Source organism: Phragmites australis, chromosome 21 (assembly GCF_958298935.1).
Source record: "Phragmites australis chromosome 21, lpPhrAust1.1, whole genome shotgun sequence".
In the NCBI taxonomy this organism is placed as follows: Eukaryota; Viridiplantae; Streptophyta; class Magnoliopsida; order Poales; family Poaceae; genus Phragmites; species Phragmites australis.
The window spans coordinates 19172332-19189691 of record NC_084941.1 but is presented as its reverse complement, the minus strand read 5'-3'; the positions used below and the strand labels follow the sequence as shown (position 1 = coordinate 19189691).

Below are 17360 nucleotides of genomic sequence, written 5' to 3'. Positions count from 1 at the left end.
GTGGCGCTCCGATCGCCGTGGTACCTATTACCGCCATTCCACCCTTTGCGGAAGAGGAGGACTTCGACATGCCGGATGTCCTGTGCACCATCGTCGAGGATTCTAGGGATGTTGCCACCGCTCGCAAAGCCTCTCCCAAATCTGCTCCTGAAGTCCACACGAAGACCTCGAGTGAGGGTGGGACTTCGAGTAAGGGTTATAAACTTTTACCTTGTGCCCTTTTGTGTTTACTTACAATTTATGTTGCAACAGAGTGTACTTCTCTGCGAGAGGTCCCTCCATTGTGTCCTGGGAAGGGGAAAGGCTTCATGGAAACACTTGAGGCCCCTCGACTGAGTGGGAGCACCTCAATGTCCAAAGGGTTTGGTTGTTCTGACCTCTTCGAGCGGATAGGGGCCTAACCATCCTTCCTTGCCCTCGGGGAAACCGTTCCTCAAACGAAGGTTGAAGGCATGGCTTCGGAGTTTACGCCCTCCATTTTGGTCGACCATCTTGTTGCTACTCAAATGAGGGTAACCCTTCAAGATCACATCACAATTATCCACCCTCTGTTAATCCTCACTAACTTTTTCACTTTTTATAGGACTTGTTTCTAGCGCACAACATTCTAAGGGTGGTCGCCAAAGCCAAGTCCCAGTTGGAGGAAGCATTGGATAAGTTCCAATGGGCCGAAGGGGAGGTAGTAAACCTTTGAGCCGCTCTTGAAGACATTAAGAGACAATGCCACACCCTTGAGCCTTCCCTCAACAAAGAGAGGAGGCAGCGCCTAGATTTGGACGCTGCACTTGAAGCAGAGAAGGTGGCCCCAAGAGGATGCTGATGCGGTCTCCACGAAGGTGTGTGCCTCTGCCCTTCGGCCTCCACCGATCTTCGAGGGGCCCTAGGCTAGACACTGGCGTTCAGTGACTTCTGTGTTGGAGGCACCGTCAAGGCCACTCTTGGTGCTCTAAAGGTCATCGGGTGTACTCATTTTGAGGCACTCAGCGTCCTCGGCTACGAGCTCCTGCTAGAGGCTGACGCGAAGACCATTGACTAGGGTAAAGAAGGCTGGCAAGGCTTTCTTCGAGAAGTACTGGTTTACTCGCGGTCGTGCAGAATTCATCTCCACTACAAGGAGTGTTCACGCTAGCACCAGCGCTTCGGGATCAGGTGCCCCCAAAGGGTCACGTGGAGGCAGCGTAATGGTTGAAGGCCAGAGTGAAGTGGACGATGCTGGCGGAGCCAGGTGTGAACCTTTGGCCCTGGCTCCGCCATGCTTAAGTATTTCATAGGCTAGGTCTTATGCCCAAAGCCTTATTTGGCTCTTTTGTAAAGAACCTAGAGCCTATTTGGCACAGCTCTAGCTCTGAGATCCATGATGGATCTAGAATTTATATGATAAAATAAAGTGGTTTAAACTTTTATTTTTAGTCCAAACTAAAACCAGATGGCTCAACTAAATACCCTCAATTTACCCATAGCTCCAGACCCAAGATTTCTTGGAGCTGGTAAATCTTGGAGCTGGTCAAAACTAGCTCCAAGAAATCTTGGATCTGGAGCTATGCCAAATGGGGCCCTAGTATCGTTATTTTGTTTCTTATGTAAAAAAGCTCGTATGAATGAAAAGCTTTGTTCAAACTTTGTCTCACTTTGTACATCATCTCTTCGTATTTCAACATTTTAAGCGCACAGTTGGATTAGGTCTTCGTCCCTTTCTTAGGCGAGAGAAGACTTTGTCTTCAGTCCCCAGGCCGAAGTGGTCTTCGCTAGACGTATATCTGTTGGCAATGAATTACAACGATTTGTATATGTTAGGTGCGACTTGGCGAATATTTTTACTTTGACATCCCAATTGGATTTTGAAGATTATGGGTGTGAGCGTAGGGCGATCTAAGATGCTTATAACATCGACTCTCAGGAGTTCTAGGAGAACTTGAACAGCTCAATGCTGGAGGCTCGAACGGAGTGAAGGGCCGCACGACCCCCTACCAATGTAGAGCTTATAATTCCCAAGGAATAGCCTACTGAAGAGCCAGAAGCTGTCACACCTAATGTGTTCATGGAGCCCTCATCTTCGGAGTCATTGTTCTCCGAGGATTGGCCTAATGAAGGGATAGATTAGGCGTGGCTTTGTATTTCAGTTAGCACAAAGCTGTAGGTATAAGGAGATGTTTGGGAGGGGTCCTTCTGGTTCCATTGACAAGCCTCCATCTTCATTGAAATATGCGATTTGTAATGCTTGGTTCTTCAATAAAGCTTTCGCAATTTGTTTTCTTCTTGTTTTATCGACATATCCCTTCAATGCAAGAAGTTTAGGCTCTAAAACCCTTCGCTAGTAGCTGTATCACAAGCATGTAGGATCCTTAGATTCTGCCCTAGGGAGTCCTTAGACACTAGCTCTTGAGGCTCTTAGGCTCACCCGATCTTCAGGGTGGTGAGTCCTTAAACGTCGAGCACAGGGGAGTCCTTAGACGTCGACCACATGGGAGTACTTAGACTATGACCCTTCATCATCATAAGCAAGTCCTTAAACATCAACCTTCGGAGCCCTTAGGCTCACACGGTCTTTGGAGTGGAGAATCCTTAGACGTCAATCACAAGGGAGTCCTTAAACTATGACCCTTCTTCATTATAGGCTAGTCCATAGACGTCAGCCTTCAGGGCCGTTAGGCTCGCTCGGTCTTTGGAGTGGTGAGTCCTTAGACATCAATCACAGGAGAGTCCTTTAGACTATAACCCTTCGTGCGGGAAGCAATGCAAGGTTTTTGGAGAATATTCTTTCATTCATTGAAAGGTGTTAAAAACCTTGCACCCCGAAGTAGGGTTTCTTCTATAAGGAAAATAGTACAGCTGTAATATTCTGGATATTTCTAAAATAAATAAAGAAAATGTTGGCGGTTGGACCCGCAGAAGTGGCAAAAATTTGACTTTTTATCCGTTGCTTGGATAGACGATCGGAGATCGCGGATGCGTAAATCTTATTGAGTCGGTTTCAATTTGATATCTAAACATCCTATTTGGATAACAAGTGAATTCGTAGTATATACAGTAAATTTAAACCGTTGAAAAAAAAATAAAGAAAAAGGATATAAACGGGCGGATGGATCACCCCGATCCATCCAGACTCTGCTCGACGCCACTCCCTTCTTTATCCAAAGGAGGCCCAACTACTGCCACTCGCCCGACTGAGCCGCTACCCTAGCCGTCGTCGCTTAGCCCATCGGCCGACCAGCCACCCGCTGTTGACTGCCACTGTCCAGCCCATTGGCCGTCACCTGCTGCTGGCCGCAGCCAAATTTCGCTTGCGCCTAGTGAATCCACGCCGGTGTGTGCTGCCGCGCATGCCTACCACCATGTTGAGCATGACTTCGCCGTCGTGCCGCACAACCGTATGCCTCCTATCCTCGCGACGAAGACCGGACCACCAAATCGGCTTGGCAGGCACCCTTGGTCGCCGATCGGGGAAGACAGCCATCAACGGCCATGAACTTTGCCGCCGCCGACCTCCTCCGCGGGTGAATTTCCTTGCCCAACTCTGGCATCCTTAGCTTGGTTAGCTCACGTTCTAGCTAGTGCTCACCCCTGTTTGCCTCCAAAGCCATTAAGATGCGAACCCACCTTTGGATGCTGCCCGGTTGAGCCGCTGCCGCGGCTGCTCGCCGCCATGCCTCGCATGTGTATGCTGCGGCGAGAGGACATAATCTTGATGGCGACGTCGACTGCACGCACGGTGGAGTGGTGCTTATATAATATGGGAATTTTGTATGCAGAAATTAAAATTACTCAATTGAGATAGCAATTGAAATCTTGCCGGGTCCTAATCGTTATGTTTTGCAACTCTTTTGGTAGTCAGTTTTCTTTCATAGAATGTAATTGATTTTTTCACCCATCAGAATGTGTGAAAGAGGTCTATCAGGGCTCTGCACTTACACATTAGACTGTTGTAGTACTCAGTTGCCTCCGTTTTGCTCCTGAGCTTGCAGACTGCACTTTTTTTTTTTGTGTTTCAATTACCAGTAAGCGAGTTTCAATTTCAATTCATGACAGACAAATAATTGAGAATAGTTGTTATCACGAGGTTTGTTCCTAGATCAGTAAAATTGAAGTAATATATGCCAGGATTAATAAATTCGTTTAGGCAACGAATACCACTACCCACCAATCTTTTGAAATTCATGAAACCAAAAAAATCGGTTGAAATTTGATGAGAATTCAGACAAATTTACTTGATCAAATTTATAGATCGGAGACAAAAACCGATCGAATTGAGTCAGCGAAAACCGGTCGAATTCCATAAAAAACTGAGCGAATTCTCCGATTTACTAATCGCATTTTCCGCATGAATACATTTTGAACGAATTAGTCAAAACCGGTCGCATTTCCTGATTTACCGAGCGCATTTCTCGAATTTTAGTGAAGTTCAACAGAAAAACCAAAAATAGCTCAACCTTGCAAAATCAATAACTAATTCATCTGAGCTTCAAATCAAGTTAATTTTTTTTGTTGGTCTCCTTATAATATGATCTACATAATAAAAGTATTTATAATCATAAAAAGTTGAATACTTTCCATGAGAAAATGTATTTTCTAAACCTAGTTAAATGCATAGTTAATTCTTTGCTAATCCAAAGATCATGAAATCAATTTTGTTAGTTTTCTTACATGATCCTATGTCTTTTAAAAATACATGAACTCATGAAATAGTTATTGTAACATGTAGGATTGCGTAAATGTGTTACAACTAGATTAATTCATAACTAACCCATCACACCTCTAAAATTAGTGAAATCACTTTTATTAGTTTACTTATACTATGCTTTATGTAGGAAAAAATAATGGTATACATGAAAAAGTTAATTACTGTGCTATTTCTTAACATGTTCACTTTATGCTTGTGAACTTTGTAAAAATCATGGAGAAATTAATAAAACTCTAAATGAAGTGAAACAAATTTTGAAGATCCTCTTAAGATATGCCCTACATAAGAAAAATATGTATTTGCATGCTAAGCTTTTTCTTAACATGATTGGTCAAATCATCATGTTCATATGGCCCATTTCAATATTTTTCTTTTTTTTTCAAACTTCCTCCATATAAAATATGATGCAAACGATATTATTTTTGAAATATTTTTTCATAGAAGGTATTAGAATTGTCTCTAGTATTTTTAGAATTGTTTGTGATTTTTTTTATTTTTTTATTCAAATTCGAAAATCGGTTGAATTTAGAATTAAGTGTGGACCAAATTGACCAGTTTTCGTGAATATCAAGTTGTTTTCAACGAATTTTTAACCATGGTACATGCCATACCATTCTTACCATGGGTCTTATTATTCTCCTATTAAAATGATTCTGTGATAGTCTATATCTGCCATAGACAATGCTCATCCGAGTAAAACATCTATCACTTTTGACCATTTAATGCACTTATCTTTGCCTGTACCTTCCACGGCAAAGAGAGCAATGACTGTAACAGTTTTTAGTATTGATGGCAGCAGAAAGCCGTATAATGTACTGTGCTAAATTTTGGTACTCTTAGTGATCCTGTTCAGGCTTTAAGCATTGCTTGTTCACTTGGAGATGATGAGATCCTGCTGGTTTCTCATCAGAAAAAGAGCATAGCTCTTAGTGGTTAACCAAGTTTCAAGTAACATGGAAAGGCATGCTAGTGAATCATCTTTTGGAGTATAATTTTTACTCAAGGAATTATCAGAGGATTGGGTCCTTGGGGTCCAGATTTAGTGCGAAGATATACCAGTGCGAGGTTTGGTTCACATTCAACCGGTGCATTACTAACAGATCATGAATTCACATTGCTGACAGATAATATATACCATACCTTTGCCACCAAAGCTAGTGGGCAGATGTGCTTGGAATACATATTTTCCTTTGGGGTATTTGCAAGGAAGCCTCTTCTATAATGGTGGTAGTACCTCTGATCGTGTTTAGGCGATCTTTCTCCACCGCTATCTGTAACAGGCAAGTAACGTAGGGGTGTGGTTAGTGTTATTTTTATATTCATATCTTAACTCTCTTGTGAATAAAATGGAGTATATATCATCAAGAGTAATTATTTGTTTTATCTTCATATTCAACTATGGTATGATTTTTGGTCGTTAAACTATGCGAGTGAATTGTGTTTCTGTGCTCATAATTGTTATATTGAAATGCTTGCCTTTTTTATTTATTAAGATTATGGATGACGTTGTTTAATGGTGCATGATGTATATTATATTGCATTTGATGAATTGAACCCATGCTATTTTAATTATTTTGACTATGTTGTTGGCGTTGTGGATTGTAGTGGTGGGTGTTCATTATGAGGAGTTATCAAAAGAAAAATTGAGAATTGACGTCAATTCTTATGCATAAATATGCATTTCATATGGAGATAAATGCTTGTCACCGCTATCGTGCCATGACTCATACCGGTACATGGAGTTGCATGAGAGGTTAGCATCATCCAACATAAACTCTCAAATGGAGTTGCATCATGGCATATGTATTTCTTTTACATTTAGCATGATATGATTACAATATCGAAGAATTGACGATGCGCATGACATACAAATCTCGCATAATGGTCGGAGAATATGATAACATGGTGTTGCAGACAATCTAGAAGATCGGTTTGGTAGACGTTTTATCATGAGGAGAAGTATTTCATACTTGCCCTTGTCTATAACCATCCTTGTGATTAACTCCTTTGCTTTCGACACAATTATTCTATTGTATGTGAGATATGAATATATATTCATAATCGTTACTTGAGTATATCTCACCCTGCCAATTCTTCTACAGGTACATTTGAGTCATTTTGACGAGCATAATATACTTTAGGTTAAAATCTTGCACAGTCCACACTGTTTATAATCCAAATCACTTTATGAATTTAACTAAAAGTAGGACCCTTGTTCTTAAGATAAGTTTTTGGTGTAAAGGAGGTTTTATCTCGTTTGCGTTGTAAAGAGTTGTATGGCTTGGTCGAAGCGTAAGGAGCCTTGATGTTGCTTAATTTATGTTTACATGTCATTTTTTGTTGTGCCTTGTGTTGTAAAGCCAGTTATACCTCAAAATACAAAGGAGGTGATGTCAAAATTTTGAATTTTTGACTAAACTATGTTTCAGTTGTAGAGTAGGGCATTACAACAGCTCCGGAGCAAACTCTTTTTACATTTTGCAGTAAAAGAAAAAACATCCTAACTACTAAAATAACTTGACGAGGGCTGACACCATACCCAGAACTTGCAGAGCGAATCCACATTCCATGTATGCGAAAGTGCTTCATATTCCAATATAGCTAGACGGCATGACCCTGGTCTTTGGGACTCCATCATGATGACAGGACCGTCCTACTTAGATTGGAGTTTTTCGACCGTTTCATGATTTAACTTCCAAAGATGGACGAGGTCGCTGAGTTGATTCGTTCTGCCTCCAATTTTCTTGTCTACCCATTGCTTTGTTTGTCCCTGGTACTTCACTAGGTTCACGACCACTATCAGGTGTGACTCCTCTATGAGGTCCTTTGACACCGCTTGATCGCCAAAGGTAGCGGAGATAACCCGTAGAGATTTAGCTTTCACCTCTTCCGGAGTCACAACTTCATCTCCAAACAATAGACGAAAAGGAGTGAACCCTGTGGGTCAGGTAGATGTCATATGAAGAGACAATAGAAGCTTCAACAATTCTTCTACCCATTTGCCCTTCAGCAACCTAATCAACTATTTAGCCACTATGGTAGAGATGCTTCCGTTAGCCCTTTGACCGCTCCATTGGACAGTGGGTGGCCAACCGATATGAAGCATAAATTTACTCCTATACCTTCACAGAAGTTCATGAACATCGAGGAATAAAACTGTGTCTCGTTGTCCAAGGTTACTTTGCGGGGGACTCCGAACCGGCATACTATTGATTGCCAAAAGAAGCGTTGGATGTTCTTTACCGTGATTCGGGCGAGTGGAGCAGCTTCGACCCATTTAGAGAAGTAATCAACTGCCACCATCGCGTATCGAAGGTCTCTCAATGCTCGAGGCATGTGATTGTCTCCCCCATCCACTGGCATCGCGGGCATGTTTGAACTATGGCCTCCACATCTAAAGCCTATGGGCCAATAGAAACCCTGTCAAAATGCCTTTGAGACGAGGGCCCTCGGGCCTATGTGAGATCCACAAAGTCCTTGATGCACCTCCTGAAGTAGCTTCTGATCTTCGGCCATTGACACGCATTGCAACGAGGTGCGCACACTCCCCCCTTCTAGAACTTGCCATCAACAACCGAGTAGCTCCTGGCTCGACATGCAATTCTCTGTGCTACAGCCTCATATTCTGGCATTGTCTAGTCCTGAAGGTAGGCCAACAAAGGGTTCGCTACTCTATCTTTGCTATCACTATGACATTTGCCAATGGCTCTTCAGCCTCTATTATCGGGGCTTCGAGGACTTTGAAGAATGCTTCGGAGAGTAGAGAGGTGCCACGTGCTGCAGCCTTTGCCAAGGCATCTGCTTCTTGGTTTTCTCCCCTAAGGATGGTTCTTACCGTGAAGCCTGAGAAGTATTTTTGCATCCGAACCACTGATTAGAAATACTTGGCTGGTTTTTTTAAAAGGATTTGTCAACTTGGCCTGCCATAAGCTGCGAATCTATTTTCACTACTGCATGTTTAGCTCTCAGGGCCTTCACCTTTTGAAGACCTAACATCACTGTTTCATACTCTGCTATGTTATTTGTAGAATCAAATTGAAGCCTGGCTGCGTAGGATAACTTCATCCCTCCAGGTGATATGATTATGACCATCACACATGTACCCGAAAGGCCCCAAGCTAGGTCAGCATATATGGTCCATATCTAGTCGGGTTGCGGATCCTTCAGCGCTCCTGCCCCGAGCGTCCAATCAGCGATGAAGTCTACCAAGGCTTAGGACTTTATGGTTGTACGTGCGATGAAGGTAATGCACAGTGGGGAGAGCTCAACTGCCCATGTGCCTATGCGTCCAGTGGCTTCGTGGTTTGCAAAGATATCTTTCCATGGGTACATGGTTGGGATTGTGCTCCGATGAGCTGTGAAGTAATGCTTTAGCTTCCACGGTGCCATGACACTGCATATGCCAATTTTTCAAGCTCGAAGTATCTCTCCTTCACACCACCTAGCACCTCCGAGACAAAGTAGATCGGGAGTTGCCAAAGGTCCCCCTCCATTTTCTTCTCTTGAACCAAGACCGCACTAACTACCGAAGGTGATGCCGCAACGTATAGCAATAACACATTGCCGAGCTCTGAGCTGGCTAAAGTGGTTAGCGTTATCAAATGACCCTTCAAGGCCTCGCCATTTGCTGCTCGTCGGTCCATCTGAACCTCGAAGAACCTAAAAGAAAGGCAAACTCTTCTCTACAGATCGAGAAATGAAGCGATTCAACAAAGTCACTTTTCTGACCAAGTGTTGTGTTTCCTAGATTGATTAGGGGGGTTCCATGTTTACCATGGCCCGTATCTTCTTCGGGTTGGCTTCGATGCTCCTTTGAGATACCAGACATCCCAGTTAGACTAGAATGGATGCACAATTTTCAGGGTTCCATCGCAGGCCTACCTCCTAAAGGTATGCATCGAGGAAGCCAATCATTTCCAACCCTGTGGTTACATTGACTAACTGGTATATCTAGGCCAAAGGAAAGTCATCCTTCTGGCACGCTTTGATTAGATCAGTAAAATCCACACACATGTGCCACTTGCCATTGCTCTTTTTCGCCAACACCAGGTTTTCCAACCACTCAGGGTGTATGACTTTGCGTATTACCCCAACTTTGAGAACCTTTTTTACTTGTCCTAGTAGCCTCTTGATGTTCGAGGGGCATCTTTTGGAGCTTCCGCTTCCTGGGCTTCACTCCCGAAGCCACGTTAAGACGATGCTCTATCAACTCATTGCTAACTCCTGGTAAATCCTGCGGTGACCAAGCGAATATATATTCATTGGCCCAAAGGGTAGACAGTAGCTTTGCCTCCTGCTCAGGTGCTAGCTCGATGCCAATGTGCACACACTGGTCTTCATTCTCAGGACGTGGTGGAACTCACTTAGTGTTACCCTTCGGATTCTCTTTCAGTGATAAGATCTCTTTCTCCCTTTCTTCTGCTACGAACAATGAATGTACACTTAGTTGCCCTAGAACTTGGCCATGTTCAATTCTTTGGGCCGTAAATTTGTCCCCCCAAATAGAGATGACACCTTCTGGGCTTGGCATCTTCATACACAAGTATCCATGATGGTTGACCATGCCAAAGCTGGACAAGGTCCCCCTCCCGAAGATGGTGTTGTATTGGTAAGGAACATCCACTATGTCAAACAATATGTTCTCCATTTGCACTTTTGCTCCATCTCCGAAAAGTTACCAAGAGTGAAATCTACCTGAGCGCTTCAATAGGCTTTCCCCCGAAGCCTTGCAGTGGGATCCTCGTGTGTCGCAAGTGGCTTCTGGTGATCCCCATCCCATCAAATGCCACAACAAGCAATAGATCTGCAGAAGTCCCCCCATCGATTAGCACCCAATGCACCTCAGATCTGGACACATTTGCGAAAATTACAAAGGCATTGGTGTGCGAGTAGTTCAGGACTCGCATGTCTTCTTAAGAGAAGGTGGTAGGGAGATATGATCATCAAGACTTGACATATAGGGGCTGGTTCCCACATGATTGCCCCTTCAAACGTACTCCTTTCACTGCCTCTCGGACTCGAAGTCATAGCTGGACCCACCAAAGATGGCTATTATCACATTTCATGTTCCTTCCATGTTTTGCACTGATCTCACCCCTTCCAAAGAGGATTATATTACCATTCGAGGCGGTGGGGTAGCAACTTTGATGCTTGAGGGTGTTGTGGATGATACGCTCTGGTCCATGCCACAGAGTGCGGGTAGTAAGTCTAAGGTGGAGCCATAGGTGATGACCTGAAGGCCTAGCTTCTTCAGGGCTCTATGTAGTGTACCGCTCGAGGGTCTTGAGACAGTCGAAGGCAAACAACCCCGAAGGTTTCCTATGCATCCCCTCCTTCAGGGCCATGACTTGGGGGTATAGTTTCGTAGTGTGACCAGCATCTTCACCATGTATTGCATAGTAAAATGGCCTAGGGCACCTTGTCAAACCCCTATCCCTCTATCTACTTCTGTCTTGGCCTTTGTCGATGTTAAATATGCCTCACTTTTGGCCTCTCGGATGATGAAAATGATAGTGCGTCTTATGCTTATTGGGAGATCAAAGGGACCTCCTCGTGCGCTCCTCTTTTTCCTTCCAAAACGACCTGCTCCCATCGCTCGTCTTGTGGCTTCGGGGCTCCGAAGGCAAACGGTCAGTGCCTCCGAAGGTCATTCTCTTATTCCCTTGAATAGTCTTCCATCTTCGTGAAGCGCTCATCATATCCCTGATTGGCTTTCATGCCATGCGTGATGCCAATGCCCCGGCTCAAAATCCTTGCTGAGCCATGTCAATCATAATGTCGTTGCTCAGACCCTTCGCTTGACACTTCTCTCGCACAAAATGATAGTTGTATTCCTTTAAGCTTTCACACTCCTTCTGCTTCACCGCCAACAAATGTATGCTATGATCAGAGCTGCATAGTTGCCCTGGAAGATTTATGGTGGTTTATTTTGATGATATCTTGATTTACAGCAAGTCACATGAATTACACTTTGATCAACTACGTGATGTTTTTAAGGCATTAAGGGATGCACGTTTATTTGGTAACCTTGAAAAATGCACCTTCTGCATGGATCGAGTCTCTTTTCTTATCTATGTTGTTACTCCACAGGGAATGGAGGTGGATGAAGCAAAAAATCAAAGCTATAAAGAGCTGGTCGACCCCTAAGACTGTCACACAAGTGAGAAGCTTTCATGGTCTTGCGGAGTTCTATCGATGTTTGGTGCGGGATTTCAGCACCATCGTTACCCCCATTGAACGAATTTACAAGGAAAGGAGTAGCTTTCAAATGGGTACCTGCATAAGAAAAAGTATTCAAGTTGTTGAAAGAAAAGCTCACTAATGCTCTATTGCTCCAACTCCTAGATTTCGATAAGACTTTTGAGCTAGAATGTGATACTAGCAGAATTGGCATTAGATGTGTGCTAATTCAAGAAGGTAAACATGTTGCTTATTTTAGCGAGAAATTAATTGGACAAAGTCTAAATTATTCTACCTATGATAAAGAATTGTATGCTTTAGTTTGTGAGCTTAAAACTTGGCAATATTATCTATGGTCCAAAGAATTTGTTATACATTATGATCATGAATCACTGAAACATATTAGAAGTCAAGCTAAACTGAATAAATGATATGCTAAATGGGTAGAATATATTGAGTCGTTTCCATATGTCATAAAACATATGAAAGAAAAGAACAATGAGATTGCTTTGTTGATGCACTTTCTAGGCAATACCATGTTATCTCAACTTGATCATAAGATTTCTGGTTTAAAGACCATTAAGGACATATATGCTACTGATTTGGACTTTAAAGAAGTGTTTGAACATTGTAGAGAAAGAAAAACATAGAATAAATATATGCTTATTGATGGTTTGCTCTATCATGCTAACAAACTATGAATTCCAGATAGCTCCATTCGACTTTTGTTGTTATAGGAGGCGGCACATGGGGGAGGATTGATGGTACATTTTGGAGCAAACAAAACTGAAGATATGCTGGTCACCCACTTCTTTTGTCAAAAATGAGACGCGATGTCAAATGCTATGTGTCATGCTACCCTACTTGCAATAAAGCTAAGTCTCACTTAAATCCACATTGTCCTTATATACCTCTTTATGTTCCTAGTGTACCATGGGAGGATATTTTTATGGATTTGGTTTAGGGTTACCTAGGACAAAGAGGGGAAGAGATAGTATATTTATAGTTGTGGCTCAATTTTCTAAAATGGCACATTTTATACCTTATCACAAGAGTGATGATGCTACGAACTTAACTGATTTGTTTTGTAGCAAAATCGTTCGACTACATGGAGTGCCTACTACTATCATTTCATATCATGATGCAAGGTTTTTGAGCCACTTTTGGAGATCACTTTGGAACAAATTGGGAGCAAAGCTACTGTTTTCTACTACATGTCACCCTCAAACTGATGGTCAAACAGAAGTCATCAACCGCACATTATCCACCATGTAGCGGATTATTCTAAAGAAAAATTTGAGAATGTTGGAAGAGTATTTACCGCATATTGAATTTTCTTACAATAGGTCGGTATATTCCACCACTAAGGTAAGTCCGTTTCATGTAGTGTATGAAATTAATCCTCGTGCTCCTATTGATTTACTACCTTCACCGACTTTTGAAAGACTTAATTTGAATGCTAAGAAATGTGCTGACTTTATTCTTAAGCTGCATGAAACAACTAAAAAGAATATAGAGAGTATGACTAAAAAGTATAAGATTGCTAGAAGTAAATATAGGAAAGAAATAAAATTTGAACCGGGTGATTTAGTTTGGTTGCATTTGAGAAATGGTAGGCTTACAGAATTAAGAAAATCAAAGTTGATGCCTAGAGCTTATGATCCATTCAATATAATTAACAAAATCAATGATAATACATACAAATTAGATCTACCTATAGATTTTGGGCTTAGTTCCACGTTTAACATTTCAGATTTGAAGCCATACATGGGATAAGAAGATGAGCTTGAGTCGAGGAAGACTCCAATTCAAGAGGAGGAGGATGATGAGGACATCACTCCTTCGGATACATGTAACACTACTCTTCAAGTGATATAAGGGTCAATTACAAGAGCACGTGCACGATAATTAAACCATCATGTGATGAACTCGTTTATCACTGTTTATACATTCTTGGATGGGTTGCTACTAAATTCTTGTGATATTTTGTTGTGTAGGAATATGGGAGAAGCATCATAAGATTGTCTAGATGTCATCACTCAAAGGACAAGTCTACTCGGACTCCAAGTCGAGTCCTACTCGAACCCCAAAGTTTACTCGGAGTCTCAAGACAACACGTCAATAAAATGAGCATAACTTTTGCATACATAGTCCAATTAAAGTGTTCTTAGATTTGCTTAGAAAACTTATGATGAGCCCTTTTGAATGGATCTAATCTCGACCATAAATTCCTTATAGATTAGTTAGAGTCATTGAAATAAGGTGTTGCATCACCGTTGTGGCCTTGTCGAGTCTTGTAAGTGTGTCAGGGTCAGAGTTCAGGTTGTGTATGCCTTTTTCTACGGCTATACAACCCTAGGTCGATCTCCTCACGTCCCCTCTATATATATAGTAGTCGTCATAATTTTGGCTCGGGTTTTGCTTAGATTATCCTGTTTTAGATAGTTTTGTCGCTTGTTCGGTTTGTAGAACCTCAACTCAATTACTTCATTAGTAATTAGTAATATTCAGATCGCATCTATCTGTTTTTACTTGTGTTCTCGATTTGCTTACAAGAAAAGTATTATTGGCAAGGTCAACCGCGTTTTGGTATGGTTGATAACCACGGAGTAGTAGTGTAATGGTTGCGAGGATTTTCGATATGTTCTGATCGGAGCTTATGGATCATCAATATTGAAACTCCACCAATCAATTTATCATATTACATTCGGAAGATCAGTCATACTCCCATCAGATAGAGAGCACAAACTGGGCACAGCTATTTTTTTCCATATTATCAGTGAGTTGCCTCCCACCACTAATCCACGTTGGAGCTCATTGCAAGCGCCAAGCTCCCTGATTGAATAACTATACGGCTCTAGCCATTAGCACTCCCTAAACACCTATAGATCACCTATATAGGCGCACCTAGATGCTCACCGCTGTTCGCTCAGGTAGTGCTTTGCTGCTCTAGCACGAGCCACTCCTCCTACTTGCAATGCTTGTGGCCACTCCACAAACTTGGTTAGAGAGTCTCAAAAGACTCAGCGCCGTCAAGCCATCTAGGTGTAGCCGTGTAGGTAAACTTGATTGGAGGGTTTAGATAATTTGCCAGATCTAAACTATGATACCACACAAAATCACATTTAAACTTGATTAGATACTCATTATTGGCAATATCTAGAAGAGCAAATTGCATCTAGCTATCTAATATCATCATTTCCCAATATATGACATCATATCATTGGCATATTTCATCAGTGATATGATAAACATCAATTCATCTAAAATTCACCTAAATTATTTTACGCCTTTTCGTAAATAAGATGCATCCAAGACAGGCTATCAGAAGCCTATACTTGGCCTTAGGCTCTTCCATCTTCTTGCATGGTTTCCATTTTACATTTTCTGAGAACTGTTCGGCATTCCTTGCCATAAATTGATTTCTCATCCTGACGGAAGGTACCTTGTTTTTGCAGCTAACCAACCACGATGTTCCCAGTGACATCGCTGAGGCAATGAAGGCGGATACTAAAGTATTATTTCGGTTACCTGCAGAAACAAAAAAGCAGTTTGCTCAGGAACCAGGGAAGTTACGCCTATGGTCAGCTATTTGTCGTCTCTGAGGATCAGCAGCTGGACTGGTCTGACAATCTTTACCTAAACACGCAGCCGCCTCAAGGCAGAAACATGAGATTCTGGCCAGACAAACCTGCGAACTTCAGGTACGATTGGTACTTTTATGGTTGTTTGATAGAAATTAATTATGTCGTTAGTATTTGCTTATTCTTGGTCCACACACCATAAGGAATCAGCTTATCTAAAACCACGTTCCAGACTCAGCTTTTAGAAAATCCATAGAAAAAAATAAAAAGGCCTTAGGCATAGAAATATGTCATATTTGTTGCATTTTATTCCGTGTGCCAGCGCATGAGCATGTATATAAGTGGCCATCGGGTGCGTATGTGGCTGTGAGTTAAGTTGCAAGTGAAAAATAGAAGAAAAGTAGGCTAAGCAATTGCAGCCTCGTCAAATATCTGACTGTTATTATCATGTTCGTCTTACACCATCTTTTAATAATAGAATAATACTATCATTCCAGCCTCTACATCTATCGGAAGTTATTACAAAGACACAACACAATGCTAAAGTAAACATGACCGTTCATAACAACTCAAAGAAGATTAAACTAATCAAATGAGAAACAGTTTCTTACTAAATTTCTATCCAAAATTAGCGAAGATCTCCATAGCTTTGATCTCCAACTTTCGGCGTGCCAATCATGCGATCCGCCTTTCATCCTCATGCTGTAGCGGTGACTAAAAATCGAAGCCAGTATGTCTCTATAAAGATAACTACATATAAGAGAAATCATTGTTTTTTATCAAACCATTGTCATTTCTACTTAGCCAAATTGACCAACACAGACTAGCAGTAGCAACCAAAAATTGCCATTATAATTTAAATCCTATCCCGTTAAGTCAATGGACAATCATATTGGTTAGGAAAAAAATTACTCTAAGTCCTTCAACTCTTTCCGCGGTTTAATTTTCATCCCTCAACTCTAAAACCCGTTAGAATAAGTCCTTCATGTCTCAAAACTGGAGCAAATCATATCCATATGTGGTATTATAGGTGGTTTTAGGTGACATGGCGCTGACTGAGATGTGCATTGACATGAACTGGCGTTGACTAGATAAGGGCCTACATGTAAGTGGCCCAAAACAAATCACTATTCATTCTTTCAAAAAACGAAACATCACTATTAATTGAACAGTTTGTGTATAAGGAAACCTTACTAATCAGTTTGTATTTCAGGTTGACACTGGATAAATATACAACTGCTGTGAAGAATGTAGCAGGGCGCCTGCTGGCTATCATGGCCAAGACCTTGGGGTTAGAACGAGAGGCGATTGCCGACAAATGCATTGGCGGAGAATACAGTCAGTCAGGTTCTCTCTCCGCATTCTGACGCTTGTCCTCCAAGTGGATCAGGTTCAGGATCTGCTGGTAAACAGAAATGGCAGTTGGGTTTCTGTCAACCCTATACAGGGCGCGTTCATCGTCAACCTTGGAGACACTTCCGAGGTATGCACAGTTGCAAAGGGCTGCTTCTCAGGACACCGATGGAGTATGCTGTATGCCTAATTGCGTATGAGTAGTGTTCATCAGATATTACTTTAGTGTTTATCAGATATTATTTCATCGGTGCACGAAGTTTGATCGATCTTTTTGACTGACTCGTTCTTGCCTCTCTTTCACATGAGCACAGATCGTCACAAATGAAAGGTACAGGAGTATTGAGCACCGGGTCTTCGTGGACTCGGAGAAAGAACGGCTCTCGGTTGCGGCATTTCACGGCCCAAGCATAAATGCCATGATAGGTCCTCTCCAAGTTATTGTGGCGCGTGAAGATCGGGCTTATAAGACAGTGGACCATGAGAACTTTAGGAGGCTTTACTTCTCTGCAAAACTGGAGGGGAAGAGCTTCTTAGAACGGATGAAGCTGAAGAGCACCAGCTGA

At 42.1% G+C, this 17360-nt stretch overlaps 1 pseudogene; it reads left to right on the top strand.

The window, feature by feature from the left end:
• The first annotated feature begins 452 nt into the window (after positions 1-452).
• LOC133903203 (S-norcoclaurine synthase 1-like) lies at positions 453-17360 on the top strand (annotated as a pseudogene).